Raw genomic sequence first — 8426 nt, forward strand, 5'->3', positions numbered from 1 at the left:
CCGAGTTGTGAGATTTGTGAACTCGTAAGTTCTACCACATGTTACATCATCTATCTGACTGTCCCACAGGGACAGTAGAATGGTCCCTGTCAGGTCTCCTATTTTGCAGGTCTTGACCTCGCTCTGTGTGTCATGGGCGGACACCATGGAGCTTGTTCTCTTGATGCTGGAAACTGTCGCGTTGAGTTTCAAAACCTGTAAAGTAGAGTAAATGGTTAATTTATTTATTGAAACAAAGATCCTTAAACTAGTGGGGGTTTTTTTTAGAACTGTAAGGTAACTGTCACCGTATAGTTCTAAAATTTGGCATTCAAACTCTGTTACACAAACAGTAGTTAGAGTTGATAGAGAGGTATAATACCACATTTATATGGCGTTATAAAAACTATGTAAATGTCCTATTTGGCGTAAAAACTAAGGCATAATCTTGGCTTAATCTAAGCCCTGTCTGTGTAACTGGGTTTGAAGGTTTTATTTTATAAACATTACATAATAAAATAAATCTAACTGATACATTTATTGTATATACATCAATAAATGTATAATGTTTTATCATATTTTAGTTAAATGGATCATTCAATAATGTACAATTTGTATTCAGTGCAATTCACGATGGATTATTTGGTCAATTTCGGCTCAGGCTTTGCAAAGAGACTTTTACGATTTGGATTTGCCAGCAACGCCACAGACATGTAAGTAATCATGTTTATTGTAATGCTTGATCTGTCGGCAGTTATTTTTGATGTATAATTATTCAAGGTCTGGCAGATAATTTTCTCAAAATCGTTGGATCGTTTTATGTATCAGTAAATCAAGCCAGTGACTTCTCTTAGTAGGATAAACAATCTTATTTAAACGGTTTAAATTTTATACAGAAAGTAAGTGCTCAATTTTTCACGACTTTACCTGAACACTTGTTAAAACTCTTAAATAAATGACGCTGTTAAACTGCACAACGAAGCACTATTTGTGCATAGATTGCGTTGCAATAATCAACCCAATTCACGCTATCAACTGACATCTGCTCAATGCTCATCACTGCAAGCTTTCATGTGATGAAATATATTTAAATATAAGATCAATACTTTTGACGATTCGTTAATCTTAATAGCTCTAAGTAAAAACGTAGAAGGTTTCGAGAGTTTCACATGTAATACTAGCTATTCAATATGCAAACATGTAAGCCAATCACAGCAGTGGGCGTTTACACTGGTCTCACAGCAGACACGCGCCTTAAAACCGAGCGTTCAAATCAGAGGCTAAAATCAGGCTTGGGAAAATGCTTTTTTTCTCTTCTCAATATTGATAATTTATGTAAAAATCATAACATTTATAAGAGCACCTGTAGGAAACATTTTAAAATAATAAAATTCAGTTCATGACCCCTTAAATTTTTATTTTAACAAATTTACAAAATGTATACTTACCAATTGGTGATCTTGCATTTTGCTTATGTCAGCTATGGTTAGCTGAGAGGTGGTCTGTAGCTGAAGTCGAGTTCAGTCATCACATTCACAGTGGTGTTTCTTGTGAATTGTATGTCATAATCTCCTTTGAAACCTGAGAAGTAGAGTATGTACATGTATCAGGAGTACCAAATTGTAATGCTTACCTTGATGACCTGGTGATATATTCCTCCGACTGGCAGGAGCATTTGTCCCTCTTGAGAACCGTATTCAAACGCTTAGCGAGTGCGTCCTTAACAATAAATCTGGCAAAGTGTGAGTTTGGGAAAGCCACAATTACATACCTAGGTAAGATAGTCGGCCAAGGTCAAGTCCGGCCGGTGGGTGCAAAAGTTTCCGCTATTGTTGATTTTCCTGTGCCCACCACACGACGAGAGTTACGCCGTTTCCTAGGCATGGCTGGGTATTATAGGAATTTTTGCCGAAATTTCTCAACTGTTGTGCATTCCCTTACCAATCTATTAAGTCCTGCAACTGATTTCGTATGGTCAGAATCATGCCAACATGCTTTTAATAGCGTAAAGACCCTGTTAAGTAGTGCACCTGTCCTAGCCGCTCCGGATTTCTCGCGTCCATTTAAACTTGAAGTGGATGCGAGTGCGTTGGGTGCTGGCGCCGTACTTCTTCAAGAAGATGACATTTGTCTAGATCATCCAATTTGTTATTTTTCGCAGAAATTTAACAAGCATCAGATAAATTACTCTGCAATAGAGAAGGAAGCCCTTGGACTTCTTCTAGCATTAGAGTTCTTTGAGGTTTATGTTGGTTCTTCTGCTTTACCTATTACGGTATACACTGATCATAACCCTTTAGTATTTTTGTCGAAGATGTATAATCACAACCAACGACTCATGCGTTGGTCGTTATTTATGCAAAATTACAACCTTAACATTAAGCATAAGAAGGGTTCCCTCGTCAAGAGCATAATAGGTAAAATATATAGGCCTAATTATTTTTTTTATTTTTGTTGTTGTGTATATGGTTTAATGTTTTATATTTAAAATTAATTTAAATCTTTAAGGGGGGAAGTGTTACGTACTCGTACGTATTATGTGTTGCAATATGGAAATGTGGGTGGTTTGTTGTTGTTGTTGTTGTTGTGGTGTGTGTGTTTCAGGTGTTCGTTGGACCAATTTACCACCTGTCAATCTTCATGAAGGACGATGACGTTTCGGGTCACTTCATCCAATCACATTTCACCACCTCCTTCAAATACCGTGATCACGTCAATGACGGCAGCAGCTGTTTGCTCACTTTTGACATTTGCGCTTGTTTGACTTGCTGTCAATGTTTCTGTGTGTCTAAACATTCGATTTCTATTTATAATGGTATAGTGTTTTGTAATACTGTTCGTCCTGGCCATTGTTAACACGGAGCGTGTAAGGCTGGGGAGCGAGCAGGTTAGTAGGTCGCGCGACATACACTTTGCACCATTTAGGATTTTGGACTACAGATGGTACTCAACCAGAATGAGACTTTAAAATTGCGGGGGTGTATTTGCTGCCTTTGACTGCTAAGAGGCGCTACAATCGCAGACTTTGAAAAGTGTCAGTTTATTCTCTCTATTGCGTAATCTGCCGCCGCGCCGCGGCTCATTGAGAGTGATTGAAATGTGGTAAAACAGATCAATTCAAGTTAAACATGTAGTTAAATGAATTCATATAATCACAAGACTGAAATTAAATGTAGGCCTAATACATTTAATAAATAATGAAAACATTTCAACACAAAACATTGCAATAGAAAAATATTAGGCTACATCAATGAGGCTTTGCAAGAGCAATGTTTCATCAGCGGACCGACGGTAGCGCAGTGGACAACACAACAGCACGAGCTTCAAGCGATGAGATCGAATCTCACTAGCTTAGGCTGACAGCGTTAAATGTTTTACCCATTCTTGATGCTTAGATAGGTAACTGTTTAATGAAGTCAAGCGTTTTGTTTAATTATCAATGGCACATTACAACATAAATTTGCTACTTTCCAGTAGAGCCGCTGCACAGACGACAAACCTGATGAAGGAAGATTATCAGCCGATCGCGTCAGAAAATGAAAATGACGAAGCTATCTTTAATCTGCTAAATTATTGTTTTGTGAATCATCCACAAAATTGAGATGACTGACAATTGATACCCGCCATAGCAAAGGAAGAAATTTTTACAAACAGATCCTGGACATTTCAAGGTTTAAATAAAGTGTCGGGGGCAGTTTATTTATTTAAAACAGGGTTGCATCGAGTTAGAGTTTAATAAGTAAGAAACAGAATCTTATTCTTGAGACATTTTACATTTGTATTGCCAAAGAAATTGCAGCTAAATAAACAATTAAAACAGTAAGCTAGTCTACAAAACGAAAATAGTTCAAAGCAACATAAATTAAGATTTTCTATGCTTCTCTCTCGCGCTGGATCTCTTTTATTTTAGTTTATTTAGTCTCTCTGCACTGCGCGCGCCGGGTCTCTCTCGACATTAAACAAGATTTCAGGGTAAAACCCCATTATACAGCTGATAATACTGATGTCGCTGTGTGTCATCCATACAAATCACGGAAAAAAAACTGTAACATGATTTCAAACAGAATGCCTGGTTGAATTCACCGTACAATAAAACGAGGTGGATCGCAAATAAGCGCTCTGTATCTGCTGCTCATCGCATTCGTTTAGTTGGCAAGAACGCGTTTCGTCGATAGTTCATGTTTAGAATTTAGATAATGCCAGATTGTTGACAAACACACTACTCAAACGTGTTAAAATTCTACAAAACCAGTTGAAACAAACGGATTGAACACTTCAACTGAAAGTGTGTGTGAAACCTCTTTAAATACAATACATAAAACTACAATATTTATAATTTAAGGGCCTACATTTGGACACATCGAGAGATTTATCTATAAAAGGTATTTTGCCTTTGCCTGGTCATCAGACTCACTCTGCATATGAAAGACGGAACATTAACACCTCCTGAACCCCCAACCCCCCACAGGCTATCTGAGTCTGAGACCGACTTAAAACAAAGAGAAGTCGCAATTCACACTTAATTCTAGACATAGTATTAGGCTAGTAAAGTGTTGATAATGAAAGAATTTAATTAGGCTACATGTAGGCTAATAGGCTAATATTTATGTCATAAAAGTTTATTATTAAACATTTAATTATTTCAATAATTGAAGAAATAAAACGCTACCTCGGTTTGGGCCAGCTTTTTCCAAGCAAACCTAAATACAAACGCATGTTCATTTGTTGTCATGAATACAATGTTCAACTCAATGTTAAATTCCAAGGGGATCTTTGTATCCTTACAACCAGGGTGCGCGATTTGTGAATTAGCTATTATTTTTTTATTTATAAATCTCGAACCACAGTGCTTTGTGCTGCTGCTAAACTAAATAACATTTATATAATATTTATGAACTTAAGTGAAACAATATCGCAACATTTCGACAAATAAATGATCTGATCTATTTTTACAATTTAATGCAGGGTGATTTAGCCTAGACATTTAATTATAGCGAGATTTCCACCCTTGTCCGTTCATCATTGGGAAGCGCTCACAGCTTTTGAGTAGGCTAGATCTGCACCTCTCGGTTTCATACGGATTACCTAATCAGATAACATTTATTAAATATTTAGACATTTAAAGGCTTTAGACGGCTATAGCCGATTTCTTATCGTGACTGAGCGGAGGAAAGTGGCTTTCGGTTCATTTTTGTGACGCGCAGTTCCCGGAGACAGAGATGATAGATAAACTTTTGAATAAAAGTTTGAATATGAATAAAAGTTTACAGTTTTGAACGATGTAGGCTACTCTACTCTGATCTGTATGACTAAAAAACTACGGAGTAGCCTATTAGGGCCTAAGTTATTTTAGATGTCTGTTATGAGAAAAATAAATCCAAATGAACGCGCAGATTAGTGTCTGGCATGTTGACACTAATTCAACATGCCAGAATAAAACCCGACTTTAGAACAATGGATAGCGCCACTCGGCGTGGTGTGCCAAAATACTTAAAGGGGTCATGACATGAGAAACCAAATTTGCCTTGATCTTTTGGTATATAAGAGGTCTTTGTACCATTAAAACGTCCTGCAAGTTTCATAGCTTAAGACGTCCTCCCCATTATAAACGAATCATTTATTTAATCAAGCTCTAAATACAGCTCGTTCTGGATTCATGGTAAGAAGTGACGTCACGGTACGAAGTGACGTACCAGCGTTTGCATATGACCGCCTCCGGAACAAGACAGTTACGCTTTAAGCGCAAGACAACTACGCTCATTTCGTATCGTTGTCGCGCCCGCGCGCTGCGCGCCTCACAAGTGTTCAGTCGACAGACAGCGGTCTGTGTACAGGGAGATTACGACGCCGCAGATGTGCTGTTCCTGGCTGTGGACAAACAACATCTTTGAATACGCTGCGAAGGATCCAGTCGGCAGGGAAAAATGGATGCACTTTATTTTTTGCGGACGTCCCAGTCACGGCAGTGTTAGTTTAAGCGTTTGTTCTATACATTAAGGATGACTGTTTTGAGCTTTGCCAGAAAACTGTTGCTCAAAGATAAGTCCGTGCCGTCTATTCTGGGCTCAACAACGACGACGCAAACTGTAAGTAATGTATTTAAAACTTTAAACTACTTTTTAAATACGCTGAAAGATCCAGTCGTCAGGGAAAAATGGATGCACTTTATTTTTTGCGGACGTCCCAGTCACGGCAGTGTTCTATACATTTAAGGATGACTGTTTTGAGGAAAAAATCCCAATATGATGCTTGGCTTTGCCAGAAAACTGTTGCTCAAAGATAAGTCCGTGCCGACTATGGGCTCAATAACGACGACGCAAACTTACTTTTTACCATGGCTAATATAAACACATTTGTATAAGAGAATCTTGAAAATATGTCGCCTTTCTAGTAGGCCTACATGTGATAGAAAATTAAAAATGTTGCTTTATCAATGCTGCATCTTCAAAGATGGCCTGTCTGTGCATGCATTTTTGTCCGTGGTACACCCTATCATTTCATTGGAATTAGTTAAATAATGTTAAACTGTTATGCAACAATAATCCGTTTTCAAGTGTCTCGGGTTAATTTTTTTTTATTAATTCAAAATAGTTTCACTTTCCATGTGGACACGGGCTGATCCAGTCTTCGTTGTTGTGGTGATGGTTCATTTTCCTCTGATTCTGGCTCAAACATAATAAGGTTTTATCATTGCAAGAGCCATCGCTTCGCATGCATCACCCACTATTAAACAGTTGCGCCGAATCCGCAAACGTTCTGGCTGGGGGCGTTAATAATTGATGCATAGGCACTGACGTTAGCCAATCATAACAGTGGGCGTTAACACTGAACTCTTAAAGGGGAAACACCCCCAAAACAGACTGTTTGAACCAGAGGATGAGAAACAGGGTGGGAAAAGGTCATAAATCACTACATTTTAAAAGTTTTTTGTAAAAAAAACTATAGTAATACTATAATTGCACCTAAGGGAACATAATAATAAAATAAAAAAAAACATGTCATGACCCCTTTAATTATAAACTTCAATATTTCATTCAAAATAATCTCAAAACGCTTTGTGACATTTTGAAAGCCGTGCATGCATTAAAGGAGAACTCCGGTGCAAAATGAACCTTTGGTCTAATTACACATTGTTACCTAGTCAACCGTTATCTGAGATTTGTTTTCATGATTATCGAATGTAAATAGTTTTATCTCTAAAAACAGTTTAGCCTATAACGCTAGTATAACGCTAGTATATGGGGCATGGAGTAATGACAAATAAAAGTCGCTTGTTAATACCACTAACAAGGCTCAAAATAGCCCCACACTAACACGGCAGCATAATGAGGGTCCCTACATGCAAACCGAAGCATTGAGAACTTTGACAGTGTCCAGACAGTTTAATAAGAAGATATTTTATACATACAGTCAACTTCACGTATACAAGCAGAATCCATCTTTGAAAAACAGACTCTATCAATCGATCTACGAACCACCGATCCAAATGCGCTGGACCATATGAGATTCTACACAGTTCAGGGCATTTGGATCGGCGTTTCGTTGATTGACTGATAGAGTCTGTTTTTCAAAGATGGATTCTGCTTATATACGTGAAGTTGACTATGTATAAAATATCTTCTTATTAAACTGTCTGGACACTGTCAAAGTTCTCAATGCTTCGGTTTGCATGTAGGGACCCTCATTATGCTACCGTGTTAGTGTGGGGCTATTTTGAGCCTTGTTAGTGGTATTAACAAGCGACTTTTATTTGTCATTACTCCATGCCCCATATACTAGCGTTATACTAGCGTTATAGGCTAAACTGTTTTTAGAGATAAAACTATTTACATTCGATAATCATGAAAACAAATCTCAGATAACGGTTGACTAGGTAACAATGTGTAATTAGACCAAAGGTTCATTTTGCGCCGGAGTTCTCCTTTAAGGCCACTGGAACCATGAACTGAAACTGGTTCTGATTTTATTGTTAGTCGTTTAAACGTGCCTGTTGCATATCTTTATTTTATATATTTTAAATGGTCTATTGGTGAAGTAATTTATAGCATTGGTTACTGTGGAGGGAGGGGGGATTAAAATAATTCAGCAGAAGCAGGGATGTTTAGACCAGAAGGAAATCCCCGTCCCCCTGGAAAATTGCACCTTGCTTAGTTAAAACCATGTTTTACAAACTCTATATGAACCACAAAAAAAGGCTATCCTGTATAAAAAAAATGTTTTGTTTGTTTGATTGTCTGCATTAATAATAGGCTATGACATGCATTAATAGGCTAATATAAAATGTACAATAATCTCTGTTTGTACGGGATTCGAACCCGTGTCATCCAAATAATCGATACGTAAGTTCTACCACTCGGCCATGAATTTACTCATTTAGAAAAGCCCGGTTTATCCAATCTGTTCCACAGAAGCGCTCATCATTCGTCTCATTCCTCAATAGAATAGTA

Source organism: Phoxinus phoxinus (assembly GCF_949152265.1).
Source record: "Phoxinus phoxinus genome assembly, chromosome: 5".
NCBI lineage: Eukaryota > Metazoa > Chordata > Actinopteri > Cypriniformes > Leuciscidae > Phoxinus > Phoxinus phoxinus.